At 48.6% G+C, this 21,633-nt stretch overlaps 1 protein-coding gene across 2 annotated transcripts in view; it reads left to right on the top strand.

The window, feature by feature from the left end:
* Positions 1-21,633, top strand: part of LOC121869614 (serine/threonine-protein phosphatase 4 regulatory subunit 1-like) — a 196,078-nt gene that overhangs the window by 77,338 nt on the left and 97,107 nt on the right. For both annotated transcript variants that reach the window (XM_042371093.1, XM_042371095.1), the window contains exon 2: positions 10,818-10,835. The gene's annotated coding sequence lies outside the window, so the exon portion shown is untranslated. The remainder of the gene's footprint in view (positions 1-10,817; positions 10,836-21,633) is intronic.

Genomic DNA, 21,633 nt, shown 5'->3' with positions numbered 1-21,633 from the left:
CCGCTCTACTGGGTGGTGTTGTGTTATTTCGAAGTCAAGTGTGAAGCCGACCCACTGGACTGATTAGCACCTTCTTGTCAGAAGATGGCGGTCAGTCCCCAGGGGTGCTTATCTCACTGGAACTGTAGTGCTGAATTCACTGACTTAAACACTGTTCATCACTGTTCAACACTGGTCCCACTTCTTTCCGAAGCGAAATTGTCACTTTTGATTATGTTGATATCCCGGTGGTGAGGATGGGTCGGGGAGAGGGACTTGGGGAATGGACCAAACATTGGCCAAGGGGGCCAGCTGCTCAGGAGGAGCGCCTGAATAGGTCTTGACCCTACGTGTATGAGGACATATCGTTCACCAACCGAACTTGACCTAACCCAACCCACCCTAACCTGACTTAACCTGACCTGACCTAGCCTGACCTAACTTGACCTAGCCTGACCTAACTCCACCGAATAATTTTAAACCTAAGCTAATACAACCCTTAACCTAACCAGTCCTAATCTAATAAACTCGTTGATTTTGCTTTGTTAACCTGACGAACAAGAGAGAGAGAGAGAGAGAGAGAAGAATGTGTGTGCGTGTGTGTGTCTCTAGTACTAGCCTGACTCACTCTTCCTCCACCTTTTATCGTGATGAATGGCCACGCCCAACCTGGCCCTTGATGTCTCTCCTCAACACCTCCGCCTACTACTGCCTCCTCCTTCCCACCTCTCCTCTTCCACCCCCCCCCCGCTTCTCCTTCTGTTTCCCTGCGTGAGAGAGAGAGAGAGAGAGAGAGAGAGAGAGAGAGAGAGAGAGAGAGAGAGAGAGAGAGAGAGAGAGAGAGAGAGAGACCATGCCCATATTATGAGAGAGAGAGAGAGGGGGGGGGGGACCATGCGTGACACATACCTGAGTGTCTGGGGGTGTTGTCTGGCCGCCACGACGCACACTGCCGGGGTAATGAACGCGCGACACCTGGCCAGTGTGTGTGAGAACCTTACCTGCCCTTCTGCCTCATTGTGTAACTGTAACCTAAGGCTTTAAAGCATACAGTGCCCAGCAGACGCAGAAAGTACATCTGAGTAGAAAGGAAAGTACCAATAAGTTGAAAGGGAAGTATCAGTGAGTATCGGTCAGAAAGTGGCAATTAATATTTTCTTCCTGGGTTGGAGAAAGTACCAATCAAGCAGGAGGAAAAGTACTAATAAGTAGCGGAGTAAGTACCAGTAGGAGAGGAAGTACCATTCAAGCAGGAGGGGAAGTACTAATAGGTAGCGGAGAAAGTACCGGGCACCGCACAACCGACAGGACACAGTCAGGAAAGAGAACAGGACTTAACAGGATCTTGAGGAGGGTGAAGACTGGGCAAGTAGTTTGGGTGGGTGGGTACGGGGTTGGTGGGATGGGGGTGGGCTGGGTGGTGGAGGCTGCACCCTTTACTAGATGCATAAACGTTGTGGGAGTGGGGGGAGAGTGGAATGGTGTGGGTGGCAATGGTGGGTTAGTGGTGGCTGGGTTCAGGGTTCACCGTAAATATAAAAAATGTGTGTGGGGGGGAGGGAGGAGGGGGGGTAGAGTACATACCAACACCGTAAGTAAGACCGGGGGGTTACTGTTATTCTTGCCTCTCACTGTCTAGATGTCTCCCTGATTCTCCCCTCCTTGACCTCACTCTCCCTCACCAATTCTCTCCCTCACTCCCTCTTTACTATTCCTCACCCACGTCCTCCGCCCCTCCTCCCTTGACGCACACACTGACGCATCTTACATGTACTTATCCGTATACTAAATGTTACATAATAACGTGTGAGAGAGAGAGAGATTATGTCTAGGTCGGTCATCCCACCATCTGAGTGCACTAAGGAGAGGGAGGGAGTGAGTGAGGGAGAGAGGGTAGGAGTGAGGGAGAGAGGGTAGGAGTGAGGGAGAGAGGGTAGGAGTGAGGGAGGTGGAGGGAGGGAGGGAGGAGGGAGTGAGGGGAGGGAGGGAGGGAGGGGAGGGTAGGGAGTGAGGGAGAGAGGGTAGGAGTGAGGGAGGGATGGAGATGTTATCAAGAGTCATCTCGTAAGCTGAGGAATGTGTTATTGGTGGGCGGGTGGGTGTGTGGGGTGGGTGGTGTGGGATGAATGAAAGGGCGGGAGGGTGGAGTATGGGCGGAAGGAAGGGAGGGAGGTAGGGTGGTGGGAGGGGGTGAGAGTGGGTGGGTGGCAGTACAGCGTGGCGTAACGGGATTGGTTGTGTGGATTCGTCTCTAATGAATGGGTTATCGGCGGCCGACAAAGGTCACGAGTCAACACAAGTTCCTGATGCTGCTACTACTACTACACTCGCTCACTCACTCGTTCACTCACTCGTTCACTCACTCGTTCACATATATACTCACTCACACACACACTTACACATACTCACTCACACTTACTCACTCACTCAAAATGGCCTTTTACCAGGAATGAATGATGTTGGATCAATGAATGGCCGGGCAGTGAACATGGCGCATGCACACTACACACACACACTACACACACACACACACACACACACACACACTACACACACACTACACACACACTACACACACACACACCAGCATCTCATTGTTGGTGTACAGTAGACGTGAGGTACACACATCTTGGTGGGTGGGTGACTCGTGGTTGTATAAGCGGGTGTCGTGGTGGCAAGAGGCTCCGTCCGCTGCCTAGACACACACACATGTAGCTCCACGGTAAATGTTGCACGGGCGTTGAGTGTCTTTGTCGTCTTGTTGCAACCTGTGCTTGTTTTTTTACATATACACTTGTACTTGCAACCCGTAGTGCCTCGTACGTATGCACTCGTACTTGCAACCCGTAGTGAAGAAGGGCCAGTGTCTTTTCTCCCCTAGTTACCTTGTTGCAACTAAGTCGTATTGCAGAAGATTATCCCAGTTATTGACCATTGTTGCAAACTGTTATTTAAAAAAAAGTCATGTTGCAGAAGAACCTTTGGGGGGTGGGGGGTGCAGGTAATATGTATTTTTCTTAGTTAATCACCTCCTGCAACCGAGTGAATCGCCTTTGCAACATTCATTCCACTTTCTCTAGTGTACGTAGTGTTGCAATCGATGGCATTGTTGTATTTCATTCTTGCATAATTTTTGTTGTTGTTTACTTGGTGAGACGATTGTTGTTGAAAAGATCGGGGATTACTCTTGACCGCTTGTTGTAGTAGAGACGTAGAAGGTGTTCCTCTCACGCCTACCTGAGATGATTGATGTAGAATGATTGTGTATGATTGTTCCTACAGTACATCATTTATGGTGTAGACTGTAGTTAAATGGGTTAAATGTAGACTGGTTGTGAATTAATGTACCTGTAGTGTTGTACCTGTGGTTTTGTACTTTTACCTGTAGTTGTGTAGTTCTATAGCTACCTGTAGTCCCTTATCTGTAGTTATGTAGTCCTGTAGCTGTACTTAGATTTGTTACTTAATTTAAAGGTTAGTGAATAGATGTGGGAGTGGTTATTGTGTAGTCCTGGGGGAGGGGGGGTAATTGCTGTAGTTGTGTTGTGTTTAGTGAATGGGTGAGGTGAGGGGGAGTGTGGTGAGGGGGAGTGTGTGGTGGTGCGGTAGTGAGTTGAACCCACCGCCACAATTATGTAAGACGATACCTTCAACGATCCCCTCCCTCCCCCCTCCCTCATCATCCCCCCTCCTCACCCTCTTTTCTTAACCCCCCCTTCTCTCTTTACCCTTAACCATCGCCCCTTCCTTCCTCCTTCACTTCCCCTTCTCTACCTCTCCTCCACACAACCAACCATCTCTCTCTCTCTCTTTCTCTTTCTCTCTCTCTCTCACCATTCCTCGTACTCTTTCCTCCTCCCTCCGTCATCACCTCCTTCCTCCTCCACATCCTCTTCCACTTTCTCACATTCTCTCTTCGTCGTGTTGGGGGGCAGAGGCGGGCCAGCCGGCTAATTTAACATAAAACCGTGACGTAGATGATGACGTAACGTACGGCAGGTGGACGCGAGGTTAATTTAACTGCGGGGAAAGGTGAGAACGCCTCTGTGTATCTGGAGGGGCGGAGAGGAGGTCTCGCTGCCCCTTCACACACAGACACACACACACACACGGGAACACACACACACACACACGGAACACACACAGACACACACAACAGTCACACACACACACACACACACACGGGAACACACACACACACACACAGGGGAACACATCTTTTCTGGCGGGAGAGGTAAATGGATTTGCACGCCCTTCACGGCTATTTTGGGACTGTTTTTAATTACCTGGGTGGCAGACTTCCTCCCTCCCACCACCACACCTCAATACATGCGTGTGTGTGTGTGTCGTGTTGTGTTGTCTGTCTATGGGTGTGTGTATGGGACAGGGGTGGTATGTTTAGTTTGTCTGGGGGTGTGACGGGTACATGGATGCTAGTAGACGGGTATGGGACGGGGGCGGGGCGGTCGAGGGAATCCATGTACAGATGCAACTTATGGACGGGCGAGTATGTATGGACTCTCTCTCTCTCTCTCTCTCTCTCTCTCTCTCTCTCTCTCTCTCTCGTGGCAGAATAGAATTGAGTGAAGACAAGACATTTTAGACAGAACTAAAGTATATAGACAGAATAGAATCTTTTAGACAGTAGACATAACTACATAGACAACTTGGATTACACAATATTACCTGGATGTAAACAGACCTGAATGTAAACAGATCTGGATATAAACAATAACCTGAACGTAAACAAAGGGTGTAAACAATAGCCTGAATGTAAACAAAGGATGTAAACAATAGCCTGAACGTAAACAAAGGATGTAAACAATAACCTGAACGTAAACAAAGGGTGTAAACAATAACCTAAATGTAAACAACGACGTGAATGTTGTGACCTGGATGTATCGACAAAATTTCATTCACAGGTGAGAATCGACCGTGTGTTTGAAGGTCAGTCTGACAGGTTATAACGTATGTATGGGAGAGAGAGAGAGAGAGAGAGAGAGAGAGAGAGAGAGAGAGAGAGAGACTTCCATTCATGATAAGTCTACCCCCCCCCCCCACAACCCCATTCATGCGTTGGTAGTTGGAACTAGTTAAGTATGGCCTTTAAATATCATCATCTGACCTTTATTGTGTGTGTGACATTTACTTCCTCGTGGGCGTTAAGTCATGTGTCATTGATGCTCTGAGCTGCCAACCCAATCTAAGGAAGGAAGATTCACTTGTTCGTATTTATTTATTTATTTATATGTTCGAATTATACAGAAGGATATCTCTCTCTCTCTCTCTCTCTCTCTCTCTCTCTCTCTCTCTCTCTCTGTAGGCACCTGATATATACTATACATTTATCTCAAGGAAGTATTATGTAACATTTAGTATCATCTGGAATAGTACAATAGCCTGGTGGTAATAAGAACATAACAGTATTGAAATTGAGCAAGAGGACAAAGCTGTCAGGATTATGTCTAGTTGGCAAATATATTATCACAATGGTAATTTCTTATCTATCTACATGATAATCTGTGATATAACGGTTTTGGTGGTACAATAAAAGCAGGTACTGTAAATATAGTAGGTGTTGCAAGAAATATTAATACTTAGACAATATATATTTTTTAAGAGATGATTTAATGGAAGGGAGCGTAGTCTTTGCTGGGATGGGTGGGGGTAAGTTGTTCAACACCTTCACGTAAAGTATCAACACTCGACCGGAGACTGAACTCGTGTCAAAGGTGAAGGTCATAGCTGTAGGTCAGGTGTGTAATAATAATAATAATAATTAACGGTTTATTGAAAGAGCTTGGCAGCCAGAAGGCTGAAAATATACAGTTACATATTTGGGGAATGGGTTTCGAATTACAAATAATATACAAGTAACATAAGTGACACAAATAAGATATATAATAACTCGATGGGGAAAAGCTCAAACTACAGTTCATTTCAACATAGTGACAGTGTAAGGAGCAGTGTTTACTGGGAGTGAATACACTGATTTATTACAAGTTATTGATAATTTTTACAATGGTTGGGACTGGGCTGTTCTTATAGCGATCAGTTCGTGCACGTATGGGCTGGATGCGGTTGTGGTGTGTGTGTGTGGTTTTATTTTGCATTGTGTAACCTATAACTTGAAGGACCGGAGTTATTATTTTTTCTGCATTATTTATATTTTAATTATTTTATTATCTTCACCGTATTATTATTGTTATTTTATTATTAGCTTCACCATAATATTATTATTATTATTATTATCATTATCTTCACCATATTATTATAAGGTCATTGTTATAGAATATTCTTTACATCAAATTTATCTTGTATTTTAACGCCACATCAACAAGACTGATTGCCCCCAATTCCCTGTTCAAAAAATCCGGTGTTGGTAAGAGTAGACCAGTGTACTCTGAGGCGTTGACCACCTGGGGGCGTCTTGGCTTATCTGATAAACACACGAGGGAGTTTGGTCTGTAAGGCGCCCCAGATAAGCCTTAACTGATTACATTTGGCGCCAACAGGATCATTGGAGAGTTGGACTTACTTTGTGTGAGCTTCGTTTCCCGCCAAAATGTTCATTTTTTCGCGCCATATTTGTTTTTCGGTGTTTAGATGTTCGTTTATGGTGTTTTCTCTTATTTTCTCGCTTAAATATTTCGATCTTGCCAGCGCCATCTTGTTGATGTTCAGGAATTTGATCTTTCTCTCTGGCTTATTGGAGAGAGTAGTGTTATTACTAAGGTACAAGTCATCATGTGTGTGTGTGATGCCTCAAGCTCCACCGTGACCACTGCCCCTCTATGAATGAGAGACGCGTTCGAAACCTCTCATTTTGGCTTCGTCTTCATTTTAAATATCACCTTTGCTCGTTTGGTTTTGTGAATGTCTTGTGTGATATTTGTATTGGTGTGTGTGTGTTTTAGTGGGGGTAATGGTTCTTAGTGGTTTAGAGGAGGAGGAGGAAGGAAGATGTGAGGGAAAGGAGGTGGGGGGGCTGTGTACGGAGGCTGCATGGTCAGGAAGTACAGCTCGGGAGGTACATTCTGGACCCGCGCTCCCAACCTCGGACGTACATATATACATACACACCCACCGCAGGAACGCAAGCACGCACACGCACACACACACACACACACACACACACACACACACACACACACACACACTTCCGCGCGCATGTTCATGGGAAAACAGTATTCATGACACACACACGCGAAAGCATATAGTTCCGAACGCCCATAATACCAATATTAAAGGACGCTGATACGCAAGCACGTACGCACACCCACATGTATATATAGGAAGCATTCAAGGACACACGCTTGTCATGTACACACAAACACTCGCTTCTATACACGCGCTTGGTTACATGAGTGTAAACAATTACACACACATGCATATACACAAGGAGAGGTGTGAGGGGGTGTGGTTGTACGCACCGTACTATTGGGTTGGCATGGTGCATCTGTACCTGCCTGCATGACTGACTTTGCTTGCTTGCTTCTTCCTGCATGACCGCCCTTGTTTGCCTGCCTCTTCCTCTCTGCCTGACTGCCTGCCTGCAGTTGTTTCCTTGCCCGTCTGCTTGTCCCGTCCTCTCTGCCTGCATGAGTGACCATCCTGCTTACCACCACCACCTGCCTGCATGACCGACCTTTCTGCTTCCATGTTTGCCTCCCTTCCACTTGACCTGCACAACTGATTGACCTTCGTGCTCACCTGTCTACCAACTTGTTTCCATAACTGAATGATCACCATAGTTACCTACGTCCTTGGCCCGTCTATCTGTCTGTCTTGCCGTACTGCATAACTACTTGTTTGACTCCCTACCGACCTCCCTGACTCCTACCTCCCTGACTCCTACCTCCCTGACTCCCACCTACCTGACTCCCACCTACCTGCCTCCCCGATTCTCTTCCCTGACTCCCTACCTTGCCTGACTCCCTACCTGCTTTGAGTGGCTAACAGATTCACCTCATGACGTAACTGAAAATAGGTACACTATGGTGAATAATAATAATAATAATAATAATAATAATAAGAAGAAGAAGAAGAAGAATAAGAAAGAGAAGAAGAAGAATAAGAAAGAGAAGAAGAGGAAATAGAGGTAGGAGGAAGAAGAGGAAGTGGAGAGTGTTTGAAGATAGGAAGGGAAAGATGATGGTGCGACAGGGAGAGTGGAAGGTACTGGGGGTAAGGCTAGCGTATAGTGTCATTATCATCGTCATTATCATCGTCTAGTAGCATGTGTTAGTGGACAGGTTGTGTATGGTGGTCCCTTTAGGTAAGGTTAGGGCGGGTAGGAGGAGGGAGGGTAGCAGGAGGGAGCGTGAAGGGTGCGAGGGAGGGCAGCAAGAAGGAGGGAGGGAGGGCAACAGGAGGGAGTGTGAAGGGTGCGAGGGAGGGCAGCAAGAAGGAGGGAGGGAGGGCAACAGGAGGGAGTGTGAAGGGAGCGAGGGAGAGAGGGAGGGCGGCGATATGCTCGGTTGACTGCTTCCTCTGATGATTGAAAATTAGCCATGTGGTGTAGCGGCGCCCGGGCTCCGTGACCACCACCACCAGGTTGTTGCCGCCCTCCACTCCCCTTCCCTCCCCCTCCCTCTTTCCTTCCCCCTCCCTCTTTCCCTCCCCGTCCCTCTTTCCCTCCTCGTCCCTCCTTCCCTCCTCGTCCCTCTTTCCCTCCCCCCCTCCTCCCTCCCCTCCTCTTCCTCCCCTCCCTCTTTTCCCTCCCCCTCCCTCTTCCCTCCCCTCCCTTTCCCTCCCCCCTCCCTCCCTCTCCCTCCCCTCCCTCTTCCTCCTTCCCCCTCCCCCCTCCCTTCCCTCCCTCGTCCCTCTTTCCTCCCCCCCCTCTCCCTCCTCCTCCTCTCTCCCTCTTCCCTCCCCTCCTCCTTCCCTCCCCCCTCCTCTTTCCTCTCCTCTCCTCTTTCCTTCCTCCTCCTCCTTCCCTTCCCCTCCCTTCCCTCCCCTTCCTTCCCTCCCCTCCCTCCCTTCCCCTCCCCTCCTCCCCTCCCTCCCCCCTACCCCTCATGTATTGACTTTTCTTTATTGTATTTACGTTTTAAAAAGGCCAATCTAGTGACCTCCCCCGCTTCCACCATATGTAACCTATCACCTCTGTTCGTTGTATATTTTCAGTCTTCGGGCCGCCATGTTATCTTAATAAACCTTAATTATTGTTATTGTTCTCCTCCCTCCTCCCTCCCTTCCTTCCTTCCTCTCCGCCTCCTTCCTTCCTCCTTCCTCCTCCTCCCGTCCGTCCGTCCGTCCCGTCCGTCCGTCCGTCCTTCCTCCCTTCCGTCCGTCCGTCCAGTATCTCCTACATCTTCCCTCAGCCACCAGCAGTCAGTACCGGAGTTATCACGAGGTACACAGCAACACACGGCGCTGTGTCACGGTGTACCTGGCAGGGGTCCTCTTCCTCCTCTTATTCTCCCTCTTCCCCCTGATCTTCCCTTCCTCATTTTCCTCTTCACGTTCCTCTTTTCATCTTCCTCATCCTCATTTCCATCCTCCTTCCTTCTTATTTTTCTCCTCTTCCTCATCTCCCTCCTCTTCTCTTCCTTCCTTCCTTCCACCACACCATATATACCCTGGCCGTATAGTCTCAGCGCAATTTGGCGGCCATATTTAGACGTACTTGCCTAAAATAACATCTATCTACTGCCCAGCTTTGGTAGTCGATGTGTCTGTCTGTCTGTGTATCATGGTCTCAAACGCGTCAATTTTTAGCTTTTTTAGCGTGAGGGAAGAGTGAAGAGGTGAGGGGGTGTGTGAGGAGAGGTGAGGGGGTGTGTGAGGAGAGAAGAGGTGATAATGAGAAGAGGTGAAGGGTATTAATGAGAGGTGAGGTGTGAGGAGAAGGTGAGGGTGTGTGAGAGGAGGTAGTGTGTGTGAGAGGTGAAGGGTGTGTGAGGAGAGAGGTGAGGGAGGTGTGTGAGAGGTAAAAGGGTGTGTGAGGAAGAGGTGAGGGGTGTGTGAGGAGAGAGGTGAGGGAGTGTGTGAGAGGTGAGGGGTGTGTGTGTGAGGTGAAGGGTGTGTGAGGAGAGGTGAGGGTGTGTGTGAGAGGTGAGGTAATGTGTGAGAAATGAGGGGTGTGTGAAAGAGAGGTGAGGGGTGTGTGAGGTGAGGGGTGTGTGAGAGGTATTGAGGGAATGTGAGGAAGAGGTGAGGGGTGTGTGAGGAGAGGTGAGGGGTGTGTGAGGAGAGGTGAGGGGTGAGTGAGGAGAGGTGAGGGTGTGTGTGAGGAGAGGTGAGGGTGTGTGTGATTAGTTGGTGTTGGTTGCTGGAATAATTTCATGCGTGTCGAGTTGGCGACATTTAGATGGTTTCGTGGTTAGCGTCCTCTGGGTGGCCTCCTACTGCGCCTCCTGTCACGGTGCTGGTGCGTTGCGTCGTGCCTTGGGTGCTTGCGTGCTGTGTTGATGTCCTCTGTGTGTTGGGATGTAGATCTGGTGAGGTTTGTGTTGAAATACAGTAATAATAATGATAATACGTAATAATAATAATAATACGTAATAATAATGATAATACGTAATAATAATGATAATAATAATAATAAGTAATAATAATGATAATAATAATAAGTAATGATAATAAAAATGATGATGATAATACAGAAGGTTAAATAATATACCATTGAGGTTATTATTGATTATTGTATGTAAGATATTTAAAATGTTTTCGATGTTTGGAATTTTCTAATTAAATGTTTTTTTCTTTGTTTATTGTAAGGTATTGTATAAGTCAATGTGTGTTGTTAGTTGTTTGGTAAGTTATTTTTTTGTTTGTTTTTGTTTTTATAAGAAATTAACGTGAAAGTTGGGTATTTTATTACTAATATATAGTTTCTTGTCCCGTTGCAGGTAAGGCACAAAGGACGATGACGTAAGGTATGACGTAATCAAGCTGTGACGTCAGGTAAGCAAGGCCAGCTGTTGGTGGTTTAGATCTCGATGTTTTGGGATTGGTGGAGCGGGAAGAAGAGTGATGACGTAGTTTGTGATATAAGTTAAGAGGCCAATTGATTGTGGAGGAGGGCCACTGACGTAAGGTGTGACGTAACGAGGCTGTGACGTCAGGTGAGCAAGGCCATTTATTGGTGCATACACTCCAGGCGCTGCTGTGATTGGTGGAGTGGGAGGAGGAGTACGGTGTGTGTGTGTGTGTGTGTGTGTGTGTGTGTGTGTGTGTGTGTGTGTGTGTGGAGAGAGGAGTGAGTTATCCTTATTTACGTGTTTTAGTTGGGTGTGACAGTGTGTGCCTGTGTAAATATTATTGTTTTTTATTCCGGATGTTTGCCGAAGTGTTACCTGCAGGAGAGGGAGGGGGGGTGAGGGACTATGCAGAAAGAATAGGAGGGAGGTTGCTGAGAAGAAGGGAAGAAGAAGATGGAGAGAAATTGTGGGAAGGAAGAAGAGGGGGGGGATCCAGCAGGGTCGGACACGCACCTGGTTTGAACGTCCTGTCCTTTATTTAAGCTGGGGGATTGTCTACTGAAGCTGGGGGTTGTCTAATTAAGCTGGAGATTCACTTCATAAGCTGGGAGCTATCTACTCAAGCTGGGGGTTCCCTTTGTCCATGATCCATAGGAGGAGGTGAACGTCCTGCCAGGTGTGCTAATTAGTGTTGGACAGGTGAGTGGTGTTTTGGGTGTATGTACAGGTAAACGAAGGGTGGTGGGGTGTTGTGGGTGGAGCAGGTAGGTGGTGGTGGAGGAGATGGGTATTGTAGTGGTGGGCGAGGTATGGTGGTGGTGGTAGGGGGTTAAGATGGGAGGGGGTGGGGGGTTGGTGGTGTTGTGGGGTGGTGGTGGTGGAGAATGAATGGGAAGCCACTCACCTTGGGAACGCGGGCCCACTCCACCCAGCCAGCCAGGTAGACAGTCAGGTCACACAGCCAGCCAGGTAGACAGTCAGGTCACACAGCCAGCCAGGTAGACAGTCAGGTCACACAGCCAGCCCCTGACAGTCGACTTGCTACGCATTCACTCCGGTACAGTCACCCAAAAAAGTCCTGTCGCGAACCATGAACCCCGAGATTCAGACTCTTGAATCCGAAGCATTTATGGACAGAATAATGTATCATTGTATCAGGGTCTACTGCTTCGGGTTCACCAGTCTGAATCTCGGGGTTCATGGTTCGCGACAGGACTTTTTTGGGTGACTGTACATAGTCACCCTAGCACCCAACCAGTCACCCTAGCACCCAACCAGTCAGCCTAGCACCCAACCAGTCACCCTAGCACCCAACCAGTCACCCTAGCACCCAACCAGTCACCCTAGCACCCAACCAGTCACCCTAGCACCCAACCAGTCACCCTAGCACCCAACCAGTCACTAGCACCCAACCCAGTCACCTAGCACCCAGCAGTCAGTCAGTCCAGTCAAGCCATGTAGCTGGTCGGTGAGGCACAAGGGCAAATCTCCGTGCATGGTGTGGCGGTGGTGGTTTATCCCACCTCCCCTCCGTGCTACATACACCACCCACCTTAATATAGAACCTGTCCAGCTTCTATACACTACACCTACTGTACCTGTCTGTGTCTCCTCGTCTGTATCTGCGTGTCTGGGTTTTTGTTTATGACTGTTGTTTTTGTGCGTGTGCGTGCGTGCGTGCGTGCGTGTCTGCCTGTCTGTCTAGTTTTGCTTGTATCTGCGCGTGTCATAGTGATGTTTTTCTCTGCGCTCACTAGCATGACCCCTATATTGTTCATTAGACCTATACCTGTCTGTCTGTCTCTCGTAGGTGAAGCTTTTTGTGTTAAGCTCCTTGCCGCCCGCCGCCCCTTGCCCGCCCGCCCCGCCCGCCCATATCCTATCCATATTTCCCATTCAGCTTCACACCATCTTAGATATGACCAAGACCTTGCACGGATGGGAGGAAGGGGGGTAGGTGGGGGGTAGGTGGGGAGGGGGGGTAGGTGGGGGAGGGATGTTGATGGCCCCGGGTACGAATTTGCTCAAGTTTCTGTCTGTTAATTTTGTCCCGGAGTTAGTGGTAAGTGAACGTATGTAGTGAAGTTAGTGTGTGGCTGGATTAGGTTAGTTTCAGATTGGATTAGGTCAGCGTTAGGTTGAATTGGGGTAGTGTTAGGTTAGATCAGGTTAATGTCAGGTTGTTGAATTAGGTTATTGTTAAGTTAATGTTAGGTCTGGTTAGCTGAGGTGATCGTGTGGTTGAATTAGGTTAATGTTAGTGTTATATTAGGTCGGGTCAGGTTGATTTAAGTTTAGGCTAGTGTTAGGTCAGGTCAGCGTTAGGTTAATGTTATTGTTAGGTTAGCGTTAGGGTGGTTAATCTTCAGGTGATCCGTGTTTTCTTATGCTCAGATAAAGGGTAAAACTTGAAGTAAGAGTCACTGTGAATGGGGGCTGGTTGTAGCAAGTGGCGGGGTGTGTTATGGTGTGTGGAGGGTCACTTCCGCACACCTGCCCTGTCGCCCTCATTAGGTACATCTAGGTGAGGGTGTTATTATTATTGTTGCCTGTGTTATTTTTATTATTGTTACCTGTAGTTATTTTTATTATTATTATTGATCGTTGTAATGAACGGGTAAATAAAGCTGAACGTGAGTAAACAATATGGCGAACGTAGATACAGTCCCCTTCACTAGTGCGTTTACAGGGGCTCGTCATATAAACATCCCACAAATCATCATACCGAGATATTTGTTTTAATTTGACTCCATAGTATGTGTACTATTGATGGTTTCCTTCCGTCGAATGTAAACAAACACAGGGCTGCCACACTTCACAAAACCTGACGACCCCTGTAAACGCACGAGTGAAGGGGACTGTACAGGCTCAGTAGCGGACGTGAATTATGACCGGCGGGACACGTCGCTGGTCTACGTGTGTGGCGTAACAAGACGAGAGTAGTGTAGTGTAGTGTTTAGCAGGTGGTGTGTGGCTAGGACGTGAACACCGCGCCCACCACCACCCTCCTGCCAGGTGTGTAGCCAGCCCACCACCACCACCCTCCTGCCAGGTGTGTAGCCAGCCCACCACCACCACCCACTCCTGCCAGGTGTGTGGCCAGCCCACCACCACCACCTCCTGCCACCAGGTGTGTAGCCAGCCCACCACCACCCTCCTGCCAGGTGTGTGTAGCCAGCCCACCACCACCCTCCTGCCAGGTGTGTGTAGCCAGCCCACCACCACCCTCCTGCCAGGTGTGTGTAGCCCACTTTGTTGGTTCCCGGTTTTGATTATTGCTGTTATTATTATTTATAACCACCAGTCCACCATTCTTCCTGTCTGGTTGTATGGTAGTCAGTTGGTTGTTGGGGAAGAGGGCTGGTTGGGTTGGTAGATGAGTTAGGTTAAGTTGGGTTGTTTGGTTAGGTTAGTCTGGTGGGGTTTTGGGTTGAGAGAATTACTGTGGTGACCTTGGTGACAGCTCGCACTCCTTTCACACTCTTCGTCCTCCTCCTATGAGTGAGTGTGTGTGTGTGAGTATGATTGAGTGAGTCAGTGAGTGAGTACATAGTCTAATTATGTGCATGTTTATTGTCAGGTGTTCAGAGTTTACACACACACACACACACACACACACCCTCCGTCACAATTAGGTCCAGGGCGTCAGCTGCCTCACCTCAATTCTTCTTTGATCAAACTTTTTTAGCAACACTATTCTTTAAAGGGCCATTTTTAGGTGTACAAAGGTGACACACACACACACACACACACACACACACACACACACACGATTTGCAAGTTTAAATAGTGTGTGTGTGGTCAACTTACTGTACGGTATGTGAGTCGGGGATTCAGAGTTCACTGGTAGACCCTGGCGTATTTACGTGAGTTCCGTCTTTTGGGATTTGTGTGTTGATTACTCCCGCGTGTCTGTCGCTGTTGTGCGTGTAACATTACTGACGCCCGTTCGCTGTTGTGCGTGTAACATTGCTGACACCCGTTCGCTGTTGTGCGTGTAACATTACTGACGCCCGTTTGAGTACCTTCGCTTACCGTTAACCTCAGTGGCCCGTCTGTTCGTATGTGCGTATGGCGAAATTTAACCGTCCGTGTATAGAGCATTGATCTTTATCCTCAGTTGGTGCGTAAAGGCGTATAGGGGAAGGTTATAACGCGGCCAATTAACTGTCGCAGGTATATGGGGGAGCCGGTCAGCGGAGAGTGCCGTGTGTGTGTGTGTGTGTGTGTGTGTCGCTCTGGTACATTGACCAGAAGGTAAAGGGAAGGAAGAGAGGGAGTTTAGAGAGGGAAAGGGAGGTAGATAGAGGGGGAAGAGGATGGTGAATGGGGAAGGAGGAGGTAGAGAGAGGGGGAAGAAGGGATGAGTAGATAGGAAAGAGGAGGAGGTAGAGAGGGAAGAAGGGATGGTAGATAAGGGAAGGAGGAGGTGAATGGGGGGAGAAGGAGGATGGTGTAGATGAGAGGAAGGAGGGTAGAGAGAGGGGAAAGAGGGATGGTAGATAAGGAAGGAGGGGTAGATGAGGAAGAAGGGATGGTAGATATAGGGAAGGAGGGAGGTAGATAGAGAGGGATGGTAGATGGGGAAGGAGGAGGTAGATGAGAGAGGGGAAGAAGGGATGAGTGGTAGAGATGGGGAAGGAGGTGAATGGGGGGAAGAAGGGATGGTGGATGGGGAAGGGAGAATTAGATGGGGGGAAGGGATGAGTGAATGGGGAAGGAGGGAGGTAGATAGAGGGGGAAGAAGGGATGGTAGATGGGGAAGGAGGGAGGTAGATAGAGAGGGAAGAAGGGATGGTAGATGGGGAGGGAGGTGGAGTAGAGAGGGGAAGAAGGGATGGTACTGTAGAAAGGTAGCAGGAGTGAGAGGGAGGGAGGGAGGGGCGTGAAGGTTAGGGAGGGGCGGTATGTGCAGTTTCCTGTCCCACCGCAGCCTTCTCCCTCAAGCGCTCCTCAGCCGCTCGCCCTCAAGCGCTCCTCAACCACTCTCCCTCAAGCGCTCCTCAGCCACTCTCCCTCAAGCGCTCCTCAACCACTCTCCCTCAAGCGCTCCTCAGCCACTCTCCCTCAAGCGCTCCTCAGCCACTCTCCCTCGCTCCTCAGCCACTCTCCCTCAAAGCGCTCCTCAACCACTCTCCCTCAAGCGCTCCTCAGCCACTCTCCCTCAAGCGCTCCCCCGTCGCTCGCCCTCAAGCGCTCCCCCGTCACTCGCCCTTAAGCGTTCACTGATCGTCTTCAGGGTCCGGATTCACAAAGGTTTCTCGAGTTCATTTTGTCTCCTAACTGGTGCTGTGGACCTATCTGGTTAAGGTAGTCTCTCGGTGTTAATTGCAATTCCTTTTGGTGTTTGGTGGGTTAGGTTAGATTTGATTGGCTTGGCTTAGGTTTTGTTTTGTTTTGCTGGATTGGGTTAGGTTAGGTTAGGTTAGGTTAGGTTAGGTTAGGTTGGATTGGGTTGGGTTAGGTTAGGTTTTGAGCTACTTTAACCACCGGTGGCTATAACCTTCAGGTAATTAACGAAGAGGAACCAATCCACTCTCCTGAACCACTGTTGTGGCCGCTGGAGTGTGGGTCAGTCACTACACCAGAGGGAGGGAGGGGGGCAGACGTGTACAGTTAACACACACCCACAGCCCAACACATTATATTATACCTGCTGCCGTTACCATGGTGGGGAGGGGAAGAGGTCCTTTTCCCGCCTTACCTGTGGGGGGGGGGGTGATTGGAACTGATGCGAATTGGGAATGGTAGTTGAGCCGGGGGTTGGTTTGGGTAGGTTGCTGAGAGAGAGAGAGAGAGAGAGAGGTACCTTGTCGTCGCGTCTGTTGTGTGTTCCGTTGGCGTCGCGTGACCGTTAACACCGCGTTACCGTTGGCGTCGTATATGTCCGCTGACGCCTAGTGACCGTTGGTGTCGATGTGTTACCGAAGTCCGTCACATTATGCAGATCTGTTCTCTGGCTTGGTTAGGAGTAGGTTAACTTAAGTCAGGTTAGCGTAGGTTAGGTTAGGTCTGTCACATATTGTAGGTCTTGCTGTCACTGTGTTACGGCGGACACTCATGTGGTTACAACACGTTATTTAGGCCTATGGTAGTGTTATATAATAGGCCTGGGTGTTATAATAGGCCTGTGTCAATATTTTTAGATAGGGTTAAGTATCAGCGACTCTGTTGACATCTTCGGGGCGAGTGTATCATGTTACAGTGTCTGTGTGTTTGACTGACTGAGTGTGTCGTGTCTGTCTGTGTAGCACTATGTTGACCCTCGTGTGTGTGTCAGAAAGTGAGAGTGAGAGGGGGGGGGGTGTGTGTTGTGTTTCCAGGGTAGTGTGGTGGTGGAGCGGCGGCGGAAGTGTCGTTCATCGCCACCTCCTTTACCAACGTTCCCGAGGTCTTTGAACAACACCAGCGGTTCCTCACTCCTTCTCCCCCTCCCTTCCTTCCCCCTCCCTTCCGTTTCTTCATTCTTCCCATCCTTGCCCCTCCCTCCCTTCCGTTTCTTCGTTCTTTCCCTTTTATTCCTCCCCCCTCCCATTCCTTCCTTCCCTTTCTTCATTCTCCCCTTCATTCTACCCTCTTCCCTTCCCTCCCTCTCTTCCCCCCCCTCCCCCCCCTCTTCCCTCCCCCTCTTCCTCCCTGTTTCCCCCCTCCCTCTCTTCCCTCCCTCTTCCCTCCCTCTTCCCCCCCCCTCTCCTTCCCCTTCCTCTCTAACCTCCCCACTCTTTCCACTAGACCCCGAGGCCTCTCCACCCACCACCCACCCACCCACCCACCGCCCTTAAACACCGCTGTGAATTCTGAAGGTGGAGGGGTCTAAACATGCCAGTTACACACACACACACACACACGCGAGTACAGTACATACCTGTAATCTGAACGTGATCAGCTGTAACACGTATGAGTCACTGTAACTGTAATTTTTGGCCCAGTTATGATGTATTTTTTTCTGAGGGTGATTGTTTTGGTGGTGTGGTGTGGTGCTGGTGTTTTGGTGGTGTGGTGTGGTGCTGGTGTTTTGGTGGTGTGGTGCTGGTGTTGTGGTGGTGGTGGGTTGTGTGGTTGTTTTCTGAAGGGGTCACACCACTACAGCCCTCCCTCCCTCCTCTCCTCTCCCTTCCGCTTCTCACCCTTCATTTCTCTCTTTTTCATTCATTTTCCTTCCACTTCCCCTGTCGCACTGCCGTCCCTCTTGCCCCCTTCCCGACCTCCTTCTTGCCCCCTTCCCGACCTCCTCTTTGCCCCTTCCTGACCTCCCTCTTGCCCCCTTCCTGACCTCCTCTTCCCCTTCCTTCCTCTCCTTCCTTCTATCTGTACTCATCCTTCCTTCTCAGGCCGTCATCATCCTCACATCTTTCTCCCTTGTCCTCCTCCCAACCCTGTTTCAAGTCTCCCCCATGTGTATATTTTATGTATTTGTCAAATTATATATCTGTGTGCGTGCGTGCGTGTGTGTGCGTGCGTGGTGTGTGGTGTGGGTGCGTGGCGCGTGTGTGTGTGTGTGTGTGTGTGCGCGGGCGTCAGTGGGTGTCCTGTTAGCCGGTCCTTCAACCAACACATTGTTGACATTCTGAGTCAGCCCTTGATTCTGCCGCTGGCCTCCCCGCTGCCCCTCATACCCGCCACCATCACCCGCCGCCAGCCGCCATCATCACCCTCCGGTACCATCACCATCTCCCGCCATCACCAGCCTCCCGCCGCCACCATCCCGCCGCCACCATCTCCCCCCCACCATCACCCGCCACCATAACCAGCCGCCCGCCATCACACAACAATTACCACTATCGACACCATCACCAGTTGCCATCATCAGCCGCCGCCATCAGCCACTTCTACCACCCTCATCAACCACTACCACCACCACATTAATCACTATACCATCAACTCTCACCATCAACCACTACTACCATCAGCCACCTCTACCACCTCCATCAACCACCACCACCATCAGCCACCCTACCACCCCCATCAACCACCACCACCATCAGCCACCTCTACCACCCCATCAACCATCACCACTATCAACCGCCTCTACCACTATCAACCACCACCTACCACCCACATCAACCACCACCACCCGCCTCTACCACTCCACAACACCACCGTTTCTACCACCCACATCAACCACCACCACCCGCCTCTCTCACCCACATCAACCACTACCAACCCCACCACGACTTAACGTAATTAGGTAATATGTAGAACTCAGAAGCCAAGGACAGACCACATTGTGTTTCATCCCAAGGAGACCCGCTGACCCTGTGTGTAAAACCAACAGTGGCGGAGGCGAAAATGGCATCAATATTGCACTGAGACTGTAATCGTTACGCTGAGGGAAATAAATCGATAGTTTCAATTGCAGTCCTTGCGTAGTTTCGTCGCCATCTTTGTTATCGTAGTGTAGAAATGAGCCGGTTGAGGGCGGTGAGGGTCTGTCTCCAGGTAAGGGGGGGGGGAATTTAACGTGAGGTAGTTTGAGAATTGGGGTCGAGGTTGTGATATTGGCCGCCAGATGGCACTTAGGCCGGCACCCTACTCCCTTCCCCTCAAATTACCTTTTTCTCTTTCATGAAGAAACACATGCGCGCACTCACAGAAACACACACACACACACACACACACACACACACACACACACACACTCTTAAATCAAAGAAAATATTTACTGTTTATAAGTCGCATAAAATAAAGAGACGAAAGAAAAAGTATTTGGTGTTTATTTGTAAATCGTTTCAAAGAATATGATGAGATTGTGGTTAGAGCAGTGTTAGTGTGGTAGATTGTGGTTAGAGCAGTGTTAGTGTGGTAGATTGTGTTAGAGCAGTGTTAGTGTGGTAGATTGTGTTAGAGCAGTGTTAGTGTGGTAGATTGTGGTTAGAGCAGTGTTAGTGTGGTAGATTGTGGTTAGAGCAGTGTTAGTGTGGTGATTGTGTTAGAGCAGTGTTAGTGTGGTAGATTGTGTTAGAGCAGTGTTAGTGTGTAGATTGTGTTAGAGCAGTGTTAGTGTGGTAGATTGTGGTTAGAGCAGTGTTAGTGTGGTGATTGTGTTGAGCAGTGTTAGTGTGGGTGGTGATTGTGTTTGGTAAGGTGTTAGTGTGGTAGATTGTGTTGAGAGCAGTGTTAGTGTGGTAGATTGTGGTTAGAGCAGTGTTAGTGTCTGGTAGATTGTTAGAGCAGTGTTAGTGTGGTAGATTGTGGTTAGGAGTGTTAGTGTGGTAGATTGTGGTTAGAGGTAGATTGTGGTTAGAGCAGTGTGTGTGGTAGATTGTGGTTAGAGCAGTGTTAGTGTGTAGATTGTGTTAGAGACCAGTGTTAGTGTATTGTGTTAGAGCAGTGTGTGTGGTAGATTGTGGTTAGAGCAGTGTGTGTGGTAGATTGTGGTTAGAGCAGTGTGTGTGGTAGATTGTGGTTAGAGCAGTGTTAGAGGTAGATTGTGGTTAGAGGAATATTAGTGCCTAGAAAAAGATATAATTGAAAATAATGGATAAAGATGGTGAGACAAATGTCGGGAATAACTTAAAGAAAGAATGAATAAATGATAATGACAGCAGTAAAAAAATGGTGATGATGAGGGTAATGATGATAATGACGTTGGTGATTTTGATAATGACAAGAAAGATAATGATAGTAACATAAGATATTGATGATGGTAATTACAGCATAAGAGAAGGAGAATTAGTCCCAAAGGCATAATAACAAGAGGAATAAGAGAGAATTTGGAATAACGAAAGAGAGGAAGCAGGTCACCGATAACTGGAATTAGAGGAAAATGGGGAATAATTATTAGATGTAGAGAGGGATAATGATAGACAAAAATAAAGAGAGGAACAGGTGGAAGATGCGAGTAATTATAACACGGAAGATGATGAGTAAATGTATAATAAATGGTTGTATGTATAAGCAATTGAAAGTTACTGTAGTGTGAGTTTGATGTCTGTGTGTGTTAAGTTGGATTTATATAGTGAAAATCCAGCGAATATTTACAATTGTAGTAGTAGTTGTAGTTGTAGTAGTTGTAGTAGTAGTGTGGATTGGTGTGTTTTTACTTCTGAATATTTTAAATGGTAAGTTGTATTTGTTGTTGTAGCTGGAGCCAGGTGAGGTAACTTCTCTCACGTGGGTAGAGGTGATGTAGATGTTTCCTACGAGTCTCTAGTAGTTTGTGTTGTGTTTGTAGAATAGTTGATGCTGTGGCACCGTGAGAGGACAGTTGTATACATGGTCAGTGGGGTGATGTGGTGCAATAGTCATATTTGTGGTTGATTTTTAGCGGTGAAAGATGTGTGTGTGGTTGGTGGCGGCGGGAGTGTTATGGAGGCGAGATGGATGTAAGGTCAGGAGTTAAGTGCTGCCATCTGGACGGACCCAAACTCTCTCTCTCTCTCACACACACACACACACACGCACTCACTCTCTCAGGCTAGGGCGGCCATACTGTCGACCCGCACTCCACACTTTACCCCCACACACTCTTAGTCTGTCTCTTGTGTTTCGTCTACTGTTTTAACTCCTTTATTATGGTTTATATTATCGGGTTTATATTAGAAATGGCGGTAACTCGTAGCCGGAGAGAGGACAGAACGGCAGGCGGTCCACAGTCCACACCCTATGGCCCCTTATGGAGCATTATGGGGGGAGGGAGGGACGATCTGGGGACCCTGTAGTGAGCGTAGTGGCGGCGTCACTGTAAACAACACGTCAAGATCCTTCTCCTCCTCCTCCTTCCCCT

The sequence above is a fragment of the Homarus americanus genome, unplaced genomic scaffold, assembly GCF_018991925.1.
Source record: "Homarus americanus isolate GMGI-L3 unplaced genomic scaffold, GMGI_Hamer_2.0 scaffold23578, whole genome shotgun sequence".
Lineage (NCBI taxonomy): Eukaryota > Metazoa > Arthropoda > Malacostraca > Decapoda > Nephropidae > Homarus > Homarus americanus.
This window is presented reverse-complemented; position numbering and strand designations above follow the sequence as displayed.